The sequence below is a fragment of the Camelus dromedarius genome, chromosome 33 (assembly GCF_036321535.1).
Source record: "Camelus dromedarius isolate mCamDro1 chromosome 33, mCamDro1.pat, whole genome shotgun sequence".
NCBI classification, from domain to species: Eukaryota; Metazoa; Chordata; class Mammalia; order Artiodactyla; family Camelidae; genus Camelus; species Camelus dromedarius.
The window spans coordinates 4,848,573-4,864,476 of NC_087468.1; positions in this window are offsets into that span (position 1 = coordinate 4,848,573).

Consider the following 15,904-nt stretch of genomic DNA (forward strand, 5'->3'; position numbering starts at 1 on the left):
CAGAGGGCCCTGGGGGTGCCTGGCCGTATCAGCAGGACGCCGGCCAGCTGGGAGTTCTGCCCGGGAAGCCATGCGTCTATTGCTCAATACGCCAGCATTTTGGGAGGATGGTCACTGACCAAAGGGCTGGAGGCCAGCAGCTTAACAGGAATACAGAAGTGACCAGGTCCACGTCTGGAAGCAATGTTTATTCTGTCAGGTCACGCTGGGCCACTCCCAGCTCACTGCACAGCAGCTGGGACACAGCAGAGGGAGGGGCGGCCTTGACTCAGGGTGCGTGAGTCAGCGTCTGCCCCCTGCTTCCAGGCCTTGAGGTCTCCCTCATCCCGGCCACGCCCCCGTGCCCACCTCACTGCCCGTGGCCCTTCAGGCTGTCTGCCCGCTGTCCTCTCCTCAACTCCAGCTCACCCTCCCCACACCCCCGCCCCTGCCCCCGCCCCTGCCAAATCCCTGCACCTGCCGGCCTGCCTTGTTTAGGAAGGTGGTTCCCCCTCCAGCTCCCCCAGCTCAGGGGGTTTTGTTATGAGGTCACACAGTTTGACCTTTAATCACGTCTCATTTCCTTCCCATTTTAGTCTTCTTTCCCTAATAAGCTCTCTGAGGGCTGGGACTACTCTGTCCCACGCTGGTCTCTTCTCCAGCACCTACCAGATGCCCACTCAGTACTTTCTGAACAACTTTCTTAACCTCCACTCCCTGATCATCACCTTTCAAAAGTCAGAGTCGGCTGTCCTCACTGAGGCCATGCACTGAGGATTTTCAGGCATGTGAGTGCTGGGTAACCCTTAAAGGGAGGTTTAAAGGGAAAGCATTGTTTTCTTCTTATTTAACTAGGAGAATAAATGAAAGGGTGCTTTGTCGGCAGTCACATCCTTGGAGGGAACTCAGCCTAGGAAAATGAGATGGTGCAGACTCTCCCATGAGCACCGGGGCCCCGACCTCACAGGTCGGCCTCCGCCTGACAGTGGTGGCTGTTGTCTAGACTGACAGTGGGACCCCACTTGCACCACTCAGGCCGGGGTCCTCTGCCAAGAGCTGTGCTTCCGGGACTTTGATTTTCCTGTCCCTGAGGTCCCTTTGTGTGTCTCCATCCTCCTGCCAGCCTCCAGGAGTCTCAGGGTCAGCAGCAGAGCCCACCTCACTCCCAAGTTGGGAGACCACAGTGCACACACTACATAAGTGCAACCCACACCCGCCATGCTGGGGTTCCCCTCAGGGCAGGCTCACCCCACAGTCAGGCCTTCAGTCCCCGCTCGATTTTCTTCCTGGAAAGCCTGTGCTTCCCCAGACCCAAATAAAATGCAAGCTCCATTGCCCCACCACCAGCACACACACACGCACACAGGCGTGCGTGCAGCACACACACCGGCTCTTCTGCTGCAGGAGGAAACGAGGCCCCATCTACCAGGGCCCTGGGTCCACGCCTGTCCCAGGTAGCTCTCTGGCAGTGCCCTGTAGACTGCCCACCACAGGGGAAGAGCTGGCTGTGCTCGGCCCTGACGGGAGCCCAGAACAAGAGGCACGTGTCCAGCTCCTGCTTTGCCTCACCCTTGCTCAGCTTTCAGCTTGAGCTCTGAGGCAGCTTCTGTAGCCGGGCCACAGGAGTCTCCTAACGTTGGTGCCAGGGGTCTCAGCCTTGTCCCAGTGCCTTTACTTACTGAAGACGAAATAAATCAGGACCTCTGCATGTGGAACCCAGAAATCAGTGAGATTTCGTCCCGTTTTTTCGCACTACCAGGCAGGTGTCATCTTCAGCTGCTGTAATTGAGAACCGCTGCCTGGCAGGAATTCGCTGTGTCAGTTTTGTCCTGTCATCAGTTTAAACAGAAGAAATTTCCTGTGTTCTCTCACAGCAAGTGCAGAGGTGGAGCGGCCCTGGCGGCTGGTTTAGCTCCCTGACGTGCTGGCAGCACCATCTCTAGTCTCCCCTCGCCAGCCTCGTCCCTGGCAGGTCCACGGCAGAAATCCGGGCTCCGGAGCAATCTGGCTGGGTGGGGCTCCCTCACCTCCCTTCCGGGCCTTCTTGCCTGACTTGTCACTGGCCCAAGCTCTTTTCAGTGATAGCATTAGTTTATCTGAAACTCATTTATATTTTGATCACTCTGGCCTCAGGGAATTCAATCTGGTTACTCTGATTAAGAGCAAGCTTCACAGAGCTCCTCAAAGACAGAATTCCAAACTGGGAGGAGATGAAAAATGGGCTTAAAGTCGTCGTGAGGGGGTAGGTCATGGCTGTGGCCCCTCGACTCGGAGGCCACACCAAGCAGCGCCACCCAGGCTCTGACGGCTCCCTCGTGCTGGTGGCGAGGTGAGGTCGGCCACCGGCCTCTGGAGTCCCTTTCCTGCACCTCGTCACCCTGTCCACCTGCAGTCCTCAGCCTCAGATGAAAAACATTCATGTCGACCCTCAAAGATTCTGACTGAATTGCCCTAAAGTGGAGCTTGGACAGTGTTTGGGGCTGAATTGTGTCCCCTCAAAATTAATATGTCACAGTCCTAACCGCTGGAACCTCGGGACGGAGCCTTTGAAGAGGTGACTGAGTTAGATGAGGTCATTAGGGTGGACTGTGCGCCACTGAAACTGGCGTCCTTACAGGAGGAGATAGGCCATGGGCACACAGAGGAAAGACGACTTGAAGACGCAGGGAGAGGGTGGCCATCTCCAAGCCAAGGAGACAGGCCTCAGAAGGAACCCCCTAACCCAAAATACACCCTGACCTTCGACTTCCAGCCTCCAGAATTACGAGAAAATGGATTTCTGTTTTTAAGCCACCCAGTCTGTGGTATTTTGTTACAGTTATCGGAGCAGACTGACACAGACGTTAATATTCACTCCCTCAGTAATTCTAACTTGCAGTCGGTTGAGAACCACTGTAGAGAGTCAAGAGTTCAAAACAGTGACAACTGGGCCCCGCCCCCATGGCCTGGATTTACCTGATCAGGTGTGGCAACAGGTCATCAGTATTTCTGAAGGTCCCCAGGTAACCCCACCCTGCAGCCGGTGAGAACGTTTGGAGGCTCAGTGGGCACAGCCAGGTGACACCTGCACCCCAGGGCGGGGAGGGACACCCACATTCCTGAATTCCACCCCTTGTGATTCAGCACAGTTTAAGAGGGGGCTGGGGGCTATTAAAACTTTGCCTTTTATCTTGGATTCCTTGGATTCCTTTCATTAGAATTGCTTTCCTCTTCATACTTGGATGACATCAAACACCCTGAAAATTAGGAATTCAGGCTGAGGGAGGAAGGAGAGTGCTGACGTGTAACATAAGACAAATCACACGTCCCTTCCACCCACCAGCTCCCGCAGAGACAACAATAGTTACCACTATTAATAACCCTCGTGTCCTTCCAGAACACACTTTATGCATATAAATCATCTTATGAACAGTCTCCAAACTTCCACACAAATGAGGTTATACTGTGCACACTGTATCATGCTACATCGATATGCGTGTTGACACACACTTGTGGCTATAGTTTTGAACTTAATAGCGCATTGCATCTGAATTCTTCCCTTTGGCTTTTACATATTCAAGTTTCCCCCTTTCACAAATGGACCTCCTGGTCCCCTCACCCAGCTCCATCTGCCACCTCACTTCTGTTTTCCCGCAGTTCCCACCACAGGGCCACGACGCGGGGACCTCTCCTGACCTCCCCTGTTCTGCGGGCTCCCACTGCCCCATCTGCACCGAGGCTCTGGCACTGGACTGCTTCTTCCCCAGCACCGTGACCAGCACATTGTAATCACGGTGACTGAATTACTCAATGATAGATGAAGAGAAGAAGAAAGGTATCTTGGGTATCTTTCTAGCTCACTCTTTTCAATAGTTATGTGGAATTCAATCTTGCAGAGAAACTACAGACTATTTAATCATTTCTCCATTGAAGGACATTGAGGCTCATTGTTCCTGGGCTTTTTCACTGCTACGTCTAGTGCTGCAGTAAACATCCTTCTGCAAGTATTTGGGGGTACGCTGCATGGTGAATTCCTCCAGGGGACCTGGGTCAAAGGGTGTGTGCACTTTTAATTTTCATAGTTATTACCAAAGTGCACTCCAAAAAGAAATGTGTCCCAATATACTCTCTCCCAAAGGTGTATGAGGACACCTGTCTCCCCACCCCCGCACCAACACTGAGATGCAACTCAGCACCCTCTGGTCGTCCATCTGACACGTGAAAAACAGTCTCACAGTTTTGATTTACGTTTCCTTCATGATGATCCTGGTAATAGTGCTGTTTTAGGTGCTGTCATAAAAAGAACAGCAGCCTTCAATTGCTGTGGTGGGTAGGGGTGGGGGGCAGAGCGGGGGAGAGCAAAGAAAGACCAGTTTCTGTAAAGGCAGAGGGACAGCAGGTGGCCCACCAGCTCTGACACTCAGCCGTCCTTTGGATGGAAATGGGAAGACCACTGCCACTGGAAGGATGTCTTGGGTTACCAAAAAAGGTGGGAAATCTACCCAGGGATGGGCAGTCTCCTGGCTGGGCACCAAGTCCTCCCAGACACACCCGGTTCCCCCTCAGGTTCTATCTTGGACTGACGCCTACTCTGAGGTCTTCAGTGGATTCCAGGGACCCTCCTCAGTCCTCAGACTGTGCGGGGGCAGCTGGCCGATGCCTCTTACTTCCTGGACAAAGTGCTGCTTTGAGTCCTCAGGTCAGTGGCAAGAGCACAAGCGGCTGGAATGCAAAGCGATAAGACACAGTGGGAGCCACGGTGGGAGCGGCCAGCCCTGGGCAAGGCAGCTACAGGTTTGAGAAGAGAGAGGCGCCAGACCAGTGGGTCCTCACCTTCCCCGGAGGAGGGGACTTAAGGGCTCATCGGAACCTCTGACGGGAGTTCTGGAAACAATCCCTCTCCTCCTGCCACCGTGAGCTCCACACTGCAGGGCCTGGGCTGTTCTGTTCACATCCCACAAGCCCTGGTTCATATTTGCTGAACACATTACTGAGTGGGGCTAGGGGCAGGGACCACGCATAGTGGGTAAGAGCCCGTTTCCAAGAACCCTGACCTATGCTGGTGGTGGCCAGGCTGAGAGGTGGTCCAGGGACAGGGATCACACTGCCTGGGAGGAACCTGATCCTCCAGGTCCTCACTGCTGCGATTTTGGGCAAGTTACAGCTCTCTGCCCCATTTCCAATCTGTGAAGGGGGAATAAGGGTGTTGCCCACCTCACTGTGTGAGGTGCTTACAGCAGTACCTGGCCTTCCTAATAGTCAACCAGTGTTCCCACCATCATGCAACTGCCCCTATGACCGCCCAACCTGCCCGTTCCCATCTGCAGTCAGCCCCAGCCAGCGCCTGTGTCCTCACCCCTCCTGGACGGTGGTCAGATTCAGCTAATGACAATACAGAGCGCCCAGCTAAATGTGAGTCTTAGATAAACAGTCTAAGGACATCTCACGCAAAATATTTTTTGTTGTTTATCTGAACTTTAGTTTTACCTGGGCATCCTGTATTTTTATGTAGCAACTTTACTGCTGGATGCATTGTAAAATTTTTTGAAGATTTTGGACTATTTTCAAATCATCTCACTTTTACAGTAATGCATTTATTCTTTTCCAAAGACTGTCCTGTGCATTAGAGCACTGCTTCATAAACTTGTCTGACTGGAAGAAGAGTCTGGGGTCCCAGATCCCACCCCAGCCCAACCAAATCAGAATCCCCAGGAAACGCCCTGGAGAATGTGTTTCTGGCAAGCACTTGGGGTGATTCTGACAGACAGGCAGGTCTGGGAAAGACTGGGAGAGAAGCTCTTTCTGCTCAGAGAACGGAATAGACCCTTCCCTCTGCCTGGGGATGTTACTGTCTCCACTGGGCTTGGGGTGGATGGAAAACATGCGGAAGAGGAAGAGCTGGAGAGCCTCTGACAAAACAGACGGGGAGACTGGACACCTCCCTCGTGAAGCGGAACACGGCCCCGTGAGCACAAGGCAGGGACGGGTCCCTGCGAAGTGCCCCGCCCGGGCCCAGCTCTGCAGCCGGCCTCTGCGAATTCCAGGGTTTCTACTCTCAGTCTTTCTTTAATGCCACCCAGTTGTTCTCCATCTTTAACATCAGGCCTCACCTCTGTCGACTGAAATAAACGCACAGCCTAAAAGTTGAGAGTTATGTTTCACTTGGGGGGAGGACTCGAGCCCGGGTGACAGCCTCTCAAATCCCTCTGAGGGACTGCTCCCAAGAGGCAGGAGAGGGGCTGGGTTATACAGGAGCTTTACGGCAAAGACCAGGTAGTTGGAACAATAAAAGATTACGTGTTATCTAAAGAAAATCCGGCATCTCCAGTTAAAGAATTTAGCGCTTTTCTCTGTATGGGAGGAAGCAAGCATTTGGGCTCATTAAATTCATTCCTTTGACGAGCACCTAGCTATCTAGGGCCAGTATCCTGTCCTTTCTTATTCTGAGTCCCTTCAGGGTGCACCATTGTGAGTGGCTGCAGAGGCTGGGCTGCAGGCTTGTCCTCACTGGGGGGCGGCAGCAGCCGCTGATGACTTGGTGCTTCAGCATTCTTTGTTTACTGATACGATTTGCAATATTTTTCGTTCACACCTCCAACCACAGAATACTCAACCCTGCCTTTGATTTTTGAGTTAACTTTCACTAAAATGTAAGAAATTCAGTAAGGTGCCTAAGTAGGCACACAACCAAGGCAAGTCCTTACGGGTCCAGACACACGCCCAGCTGCACGAACACGACAGAATCCTGGACACCCTGCGGCCTCTCCGTTCGCGTCTCCTGTGCCCACGATCCAACACCATGCGTGTCTGCACCGGGCACAGGTGGATGCGCAGTGTGTCATCTCCCCGCTCCTGGGGGAGGTCGCAGTCCTCCAGCGAGGGGCCGAGTCTCCCCGCTGTGCAAGCACCTGGTTCCTGCACCCAGGCTGCTGCGGACAGAAGGCAGGTCACCCCGGCTGGGTCATTACTGACATTTCCTCGCACATGTGATGTCTTTTGGTGAATGAGCTGCAGGGTGAGGCGCAGGACTGGCGGCTTCTGCATAATGACTTTTTGGCCCTGAGGACCTTGAGAAACAGCAGATGCAGGAAAGTCTCTGACCTCCCCCTTTCCAGCTAGAAACGTAAAATTTCCCATGAAAAAGACGCCTTCCCTGAACCAGGAAGAGAAACACATTCTTATCATCAGAAACCGGGAATCTATTCCCTACAGCACCCTCCTAAACCATCCTCTTTCTGCCTGCCCCTGTGTATTTCCAGTCACTGTCCTGCAATTTACCACCAGGAAGCCTACACTTTTTCTTCTGTCTTGTCACTGCTCCACAAATTTATTTTTTGTTAAAAATGGTATATAAGTCTCAGGCCTACCCGCTTTTTGGGTCTTATTTTTCCTATGAAGGCTTCCACAGGCACATAAAAATACGATATAAAATTTGCAAACTTTTCTCCTGTTAATATGTCTATGACAGTTTAATTCTCAGGTCCAGTGACAGGACCTAAGAGGGTGGAGGAAAGGCTTTTCCTTCCCTCAGTCCCTGTGCTTTTAGAAGTGGGACTGTTGGGCGCCTTTGTGTCTCGGTGCTAACTCTGAAGGATGGTGTCAAAGAGGGGGTACCAGTTTACACTCCCAACAGCAAGGTTTGGAAAGCTCACTTTCTCCGTACTTTTACCAGAACTGGGTGTTGTCTTTTTCATTTTGGCTCAGATGGATGTGAATGTCTACTTCTCTTTGAAATACAGTTTTTAAAAAAGTAACCATCTAAAACAGAAACACCCAATCAACTATACTTCAGTTACAGAAAATTACCAACTAAATGAGAACAAACAAAGAAACAAACATACAGTCTGGAATCGGGAAGGTTTGGGATTCAGTGGCTGAAAAGTGAACTGAGGAGTGGGGTGGGATCTGGCTGTGGTCCAGGCGACGAGTTAATAACGATAAGAGTAATAACAGGTGGTGGTTGGGTAGTTCCACCTGTTCTCTGCGCGTTAAAACCTGTAGTTCTATGGCAGCCATCAGCGAGAACTGCTGTTGTCACCCTCACCTCCCAGATAAGATGGAGAAAGTGATAACCTCCCCAGGTCACCCAGCTTCAGACGGATCTGCCGCTGTGTCCCTGTCTTCCGACCTTCTCTCCTGGAGTCAGGTTCAGTCTGGCTTCATCTGCTCCCAGGTTAGGGGGTAGCGGAAAGGGCTGTGGTTTGCCTCTTGCCCTGGTCAAAATCTCAAGGCTGTGTCTCTAACCGTCTGGAAACCTCTTCATGGTGATTCTCAAACTTGAGCTGTGAGTTTTGTAAACTGTGTAAAACACGCCTTTACAGTCCCACCCTGGGCTCCAGCCCTCTGTCCCCGATTCTGCTGCCTTGAGTCAGGAGTGGGTGTGGTCCCTGGAACTTTACAAGCTGGGTTAGTCTGACTGGGATGGTGCCGGGTGGTTAGAGTCAGAAATTTCTACTCTGAAGAGTTGTAAACCAAGTAACCAGAAGATTGCTCCAGGAAACTGAGGGAGGTGAGCTTTAGGGTCACGGAGTGGCGGGTGTGATGAGTGTAAGTTTTACTTTTCAAGCATGGGAAACGTATGCGTGTGGGTGTCACATGTACGCACATGTGTGTGGGTGTCCCACTTTGACAGGTAACACCCCCCCACACACAGGGACACAGAGTAGATCCTCGGTAGTCAGGATTTGTGATCCACCCACTCTCTGAAACATAAAATTTATAACCCAGAGTCAATGCTTAGCCTGCTTCCACAGTCATGTGTGGAGATACTCAGAGCGAAGGGACATCTGCTGCCCATCCGTGCGGTCCCAGCTGAGGTCAAGCGAGCAAGGCCCCGCTTGCTATCTCATCTCACACTGTAAAACAAGTGTCCTTCCTGGTCTGTTTAGTTCTCACATTTCATGCTTTCTGTGGGTGACTATGCTGTTAAAATCAGCCCCAATGCTAAGAGTTCAATGCTAACGAATCAACGATTTATATTAAATAAAGTGTCTTTGTACAGAAGCACACAAACACAAGGCTCTGTGCTGATTTGCCGATGACAGTGCTGTGCTCACGACCCACTCTTGTGTTTCCCTCGGGGCATGGATCCAGTGCTCACCCAACTCTAGAAACCTCTGGGAGGCCATGGGGCCAGGCAGTCGAGACTCTGGGTGTGGCCGCATGTCTGTCTTGCTCTGGGGTGAGTGTGCAGTGGGCCAAGAGCTGAGTGACAGGTTTGTCCGCTGATGGATTTGTCTTAATAAGGCCTGGTTTCCCTCACTAATGGCTTTACACAGAGAACAAAATCTCTGGTCAAAAGGTGAATTGCAGGCATCACCCACCAGGGATCTGGCCAGAAGGGGCTGGGTGCTCACTCTGCAAATTCACAGACGACCTGCTGCTCCAAAAGGAGCTGAAACTGCTGTCTGAACTGGTGAGGATTTGCAGTGCAAGCCCCACCTCCTTCCTCCAATCCTTCTCTATGTCCTTTTCCTTGGAAGGTTGACCCTACATTCTTGGCAGTCAAGGGCCTGAGACAGCGGTCAAGGCCAAGCATCCGCAACTGGAGCTCTGAGGGAAGACTGAAGAGGAACCTGCTGCTGGCATTTGCTCTGACATTTAGGCCCCACTGGCTGGTAAATGCGGCTTTGTCCTTGGGCCACACAGTTGGACTCAAACAAAAGCTGCTCAGTTAGCACTGCCTCGCTCTGCAGGGGTGGGACCGGCAGGAACAAACAACTAGGGAAAAGTTTCCAAAGTTGACAGTTCGATCAGGGTGGTTTCTGCTGACTTCCACTTCTGTCTCAAGTGATGGGCTTGGGGTTTGGCAACGCAGGGGGTCCTGTGATCTGGGAATCAAATACTGACAAGCAGCCGAGAAGCAGGCAGGAGACAAGGCCGAGTTTGAATGACAGCTTCGCTTCTTTGGAAGGTGGAGTGCTGGCTGCAGGCCTACATTCCAGTCCAAGGCTGCGTCTTCCCAGCAACAGTTCCCAATGCCCTTGGGGATAAAGAGACAAACGGACAATTCACAGCTCCTGTGGCTTGAACGCTGTTACCACAAAAACCTAATTTCTTTTTTTGCCTCAGATTTCTTAGTGCTCATCTTAGATTTGGGAAAATTCTAGCTCTAATACAAACTACTTCTCTTCAACTACTCTCTCTCCTAGTGAACCAATTTGATCCCCTAGTTTTAATGCCATCCATTGGCTGGCGACTCCTAAATGTGTACCTTCCCTGAGCTCCAGGCTGCACATCCACCTGGGGCCTGAGACTGCTTGTCCTGTCTCAGACTCAGTGTGGCCCCGACTGAGGTCCTGCCCTCTGGCTGCTTCCTCCATCTCCCAGTGTTCTTCTCAGCAAGTTCATGGCCATCACTCACAGCTCTACATCTGGGATGGTAATTGATTCTCCCTGTCAACTGAAGAAAATGCACAATCTAACAGTTGAGAGTTATGTTCTGTTTGGCGGACTTCTGAGGACTCAATCCTGGGAGGCAGGCTCTCAGACTCTAAGGTGTGGCTCCAAAGAGGTGAGGGAGGAGCCAGAACATATGAGTTTCCGCAACAAAAAACGAGGTAGTCAGACCATCAAAAGATTACTGTTAATTAAAGAAAACCAGACACCTCATGTTAATGAATTTAGCACTTTTCTATGTGTGGGAAGGTGCAAGAGTCTAGGCTCACTGAGATCATTTCTTTGGTGTGCACCTTACTATCCATGGCCGTAAGCGAGCAGGACCCAGTGGGGCCTTCCAGGGTCAGACCCCTCCCCCACACCCGCTGCTGCAGCTCCTCTCAGAAGGACCCAGGTAATAGTATCTTGCATATATTTCCTGAGTTTTTAGATGCTAAAAACCACCACCAAAGGGAAGAAATTAACTACTTGTTAAGAGACTTAAGAGACATAATAACCTATTGAAATGCATGAACTTAATTTTTTTTAACAAATTATTTAGAAATATGAGAAAATTGGGCAAATTTGAGAACTCTGAGTATTTGATGACACTAAGGAGTTACTGCCAGTATTTTAGGTGTGATAACAATTTGTGATTGCGTGTGTGTGTGCACGTGCACACTTACCTTTCAGAGACAAAAACACATCTTTTTAATCTTGGTTTTAGTAGGAATTTAAAAATCCAAACATTTCATAGAGGACTGGGAACTTCCAAATTACACATATCCGCACATGCTGGTGACATGCAACTTGGCAGCACAGTGAGCTCTTTTAGTCTTACTATTTGTAGAAAACTGGCATTTAGATTTCAAACTTTATATTACAAAATCACCAGGAGCAATTTTAGACATTTCAACAATGCTTGAACTCCACTTTTTTTGATGTCTAGGTCTGCTTCACAATAACATGAGCCGGAGAAGATGGACAGTGAAACAGGGGATCAGACAACACAGCAACTGAGGACAAACTGGTTAGAACCAAGACTGCGGAAGATCCAGTAGACGTTGAGCCTCATGACATACCCACAGGCGCCGTGACAGTTCCTAGGCTGACCATAAGAGGACAAAAAGTGCGCAGGGGGTGTGCGTTTTCTGGAAATCCTTGCCTCTTCCCCAAAGTAGTTGGAATAACCCTCCTACCCATTAACATATGAAATTACCAAGCCCATAAAACCTAGCAGCTCCCCACCTCGTGGTCGCTCTCTCTCTTACCTTCAGAGATGGCCTGTGTTCTGTCTATGGAGTGTGTATCTGCTTTTACTTTAAACTAAACACCCCGCACCTCTCAGCTTCTCTCCCTCTCACCTTTCTGAGACGGCCCACATTCTGCCTAAGGAGTGTATAACCCCATCACAGGCTCTCCCAAGTCCTCACTTTCTCCCTTCTCCTTTCCTGCCCCAACCCCGCACTTACCAAACTTGTTATGGAGTGTTTTTAGGAGATTGATTTGGCTTTGAAGGTGGTATTAAGCTTTTTGATAATGGAATCCATGGTTTTCTAGTGGTGATTAAGGTTGAAAGCATTACTTCTCCTGGAAGGAACTTTCCCAGAACATGCAAACTGGATAAATGATTTTAAATCCAGGAGAGAATCCAGCCTGAATGAAAGAAACGTCAAATACCCAAAAGCATAGGAGGAACCACTAGCTGAAATTATGCTGGGGATGCAAATAGGAGGAGAAACTAGTAAGTTTTACTTTTCACCCTGTCTACTTCCAACTATCCATGAGCATACTTTTTTTTTTACTTTTTAAAGTATAGTCAGTTTACAATGTTGTGTGTGTTTTTTCTTACTTTTTTAAGTTGAAGTATCATGAGCATACATTTTTATATAAAAATGGTTAATAAAGCAAGGCGCTTTTATTCATTTGAAGTTCATGCGTAGTTAACTGAGTATCAAAGTTGTAGCAAGTGAGCAGTTTGCAAACAATGAGCAAATATTCTTAAAGATTCTGTTCTTAAAAGCCTTCAAATATCACCTTTTGTGTTAGAGCAAAGGTGAGCTTCTGCCTATTCCAAAATGAGTTTCCAAAATTCAGAATCAGTGAGTCACAAATTTATAATTTTAGGGTAAGTAAAATGGAGGCTGTGTGGCCGGTTTTTATCCGGGGCCAACTATAATCCAGGATTATGCGGGAGGGGCCCTTTCATTTATGCTCAAATGCTCAGATAGGTGGGTAGAGACCGGGGAGAGGGAAGAAGAGCCTAAAAAGAGAAACATAACTGCACCCACCTGGTAGCACCTCCACCATTCTAAGCTAAGGAGATGCTCTTCCCCAACCCAGATGAATTTTATCCCAGGTGAGACAGAAAAAGCCAAACACCAAAAAATCCAGTTCTCTTACTCATGTGCAGAAGCAACACCAGCGTGTACAAGTCAAATCTGTCTCACCCATTACTGCCTGTCTGTGGTTTGTCTGGTCTCTTACAGGGACAGCACACTCTCTGCAGCATGTACGTGTCGCTGGTGGTAGCCCTTCTCTGTGTTCCCGGAGAAGTGGCTTGGTTAGTGGTTCCCACGGGACCTGGGGACCAGCTGCCAGAGTTCAAGGCCAGGCTCTGCTGCCAACTGGCTTTGTGAACTGAGGCAAGCAGCCAGTTTCTGCCATAGACTTCTCATCCACACCATGGGCTGAGTAGGGAGGGAGGGGGGAGAATTAAACTGCTTGCTTTTTATAAAGTGCTTAAGATCTTGCCTGGCGCATGCAGGAAGCTTCCTGGGAGTATTAAGAGTTTTCACGCAGCTGAAGGACACCCTCAGGCGAGTGTAAAGCCCCTCAGTGTAGACCCAGTGAGCAGCAGTGGCACTGAGGTGCTGACTGCACCCAAGGAACTGCTTCTGGAATGCAAACTTGCTATGGACAAAGTGTTTGTGTCCCCAGAATTACGTTGAAAGCCAAACCCCAAGATGATGGTCTGAGGAGCTGGGGCCTTTTGGAGGGCTCCACCCTCATAATGGGATTAGTGCCCTCATCAGGGACTCCACAGAGACCCTCTGCCCCGACACCTTGTGCGGACTGACAGACGTCTGTGAACTAGGAAGCAAGACCTTGTTGGACACCAAATGTGCCAGCATCCTGATCTTGCACCCCCCCCCCCCGCCCCCAGCCTCCATCACTGTGAGAAATACATTTCTGTTGTTTGCAAGCCACCCAGTCCATGGTATTGTTAAAGTAGCCAGAGAGGACTAAGACAAAACTCACATTCATCAATGTTGGAAGCTTCTGGACAAATCTCAAGGATGTAGAATTATATTTCTAGAGTGTTTAACTCAAAGTCTCTTAGAGACCCAAAGGAATATTCTAAAAGGCACTTCAAGGTTCTTTGATCAGAACAGAATAAAGTTTGGTTTGGGGAAAAAAAAAAAACTTACATGATCCTACTTCACTTACTTGATTCTAAGTCAGCTAAATTTGGGCTGAAATTTTGTCAGAATGGATGGCCGACAGCAACGTTTCTCAAAACAGAATCAGTCACAAGAGTACTTGAAGAATACCTGTTTTACTTTCTCAGGTGCTCATATAACCCCTGAGAAACTATTTCCAAAGGATGAGTGTTCTACCTTACGTGACAGATGCAGCACGCTTAAAGTGATTATTAGAAAGTTCTCAAAGCTGAACTAAACTTCTCCCTATTCTTTTGCCCTGTGGGGTTTCACAGAATAAGTAGTCATTTGTATGCATAATACTTAGAATATTTAAAACCAGTTCAAATAGATTCTCCTAGGGATTATGTACTTGAATAAACTTGTAATACGTTCTTATAATCAAATTTCCTGTTGAAAATCTCTTAAATTGCTCACAAAGGAAAATCCTAATAAAGCCGATTTTACCTCCAGAATTGAAAGGTCGTTCTTTGGGCTGGGCGGCAGATGAAGTGGTTGGCTGGCAGGGCAGCCACGTTGTAGGAAAAATTCTTACCTTCATTCAGTTGGAATGAATGCATGTTGTTGAAATTACTCATATAACACAACATTATGGAATATTTCTTCAGTGTTTTCCATTAAAGCAACACTCACTGCATACCTTCAACACGCTGGGCAACACACAAGTGGGGCCACTTGTCACACGTTCCCCAATAAATATGGAAAAATACACAATTTATTGACTGAATGGGGAAAATACCTTCTGAGACATAACTGACATTTAAAGAGATTAAGAAGAAAAACGTTTGGTAACATGAAAGCAATATTCTTTGGAGGAAAAAAACCGGGTAGTGAGGCAAACAACTCTACTGCCCTATCTTGAAAAACAAGTTCAGTGTCCTCTCCCAGCCTTCTAATAGTATTTCAGGAAAATTTGACTGGTTGAGAAACAATGGTTTGCAGCAAATTCGGAGAACTTACTTTTAGGATTAACTTACAAGAAACTCTAAATAATGCCAGTTATTTGGCAAAATAAAAAATACTCTTCCAGTAGGGAAAATTAATTATCTTTAAGTGAACTCCTCAATGAATCCTTTTAAGTTACATGCCTCTAAGGAAATAAGTCATTCTAGACTTAGCTCTCTAAGTTGTCATAAATCAACAGCAACAAGAAACCCCAGCAGCCATCACAGCAGGATCTTCCCAAGAGGGAGGAATGACGAACAGCTACAAGGGTTCCCATGTCCTTTGCTGTCTGCTGAGTTTTATTCAAAGGTCAAAGGCAGCCTTGATGGGGAAACTAATTCATTAATGCCCACTGTTTGATAGATATTGAAAAAGGCATTCCCACATCTTTCTGAAGCTCCAGTCTGGGTAGGGAGAGTTTATGGCAGCTGGTGTGTACAAGGGCCATAAGGTTGTTTTTTTTCAAAAGGTAGTGGTAGAGGTACCCTCTCCCCAAGTTGTTCCTCCACTGCTGGTGCCCAACTATAGCAGCTTGCCCCAAATCTGGCGATTCAAGTGCAGAAGCGTTAATGTTGTAGAAAAGCACTGAGTCGTGAGTCCTTACTGCCATTTGCTTCATGACCCTGAACAGCACCAACCTTCATTTCTTCATCTGTAAATTTGGGATAGATGGCCAGTGATGTTAAGGGTTAGATAAGGGATCAAATAGATGGAACCTTCAAAAAGCATCGTCTGAAATGCAAAATACCACCCAGATGAAAATATACAGGACTGTAGAGACTTACACAATTCAGAGGAAAAGTCTAGTATCACCCTTTTATTTTGACAAAATAAACTACAAATTTTACATTCTAAACTCCCAAAGCCTTGCTTATTTGGAAAATAAGAGACTAGGCACTCTGGACTCTTAAGATTTCAGGCATGAATAAAATAGTACCAGATTTTCAAGTTTTATAAGCTAGCTGCACTTTATACGCCATGAAAGTGAAGAGAAGTGTGACACATTCACTAGTTTTCCAGTGCAACCGTAAGAAGCACAGACACACTTGGATTTTCTAACTGCAGTTTCAAGTCAACAGACAGCTGAGTAACTGATGTATATACTTCCACTAATGGTAGGCAGAACTCCACAAATATCAAATTACACAAATCACTTGCTTTTTGTAATCTCAATTTGGAAA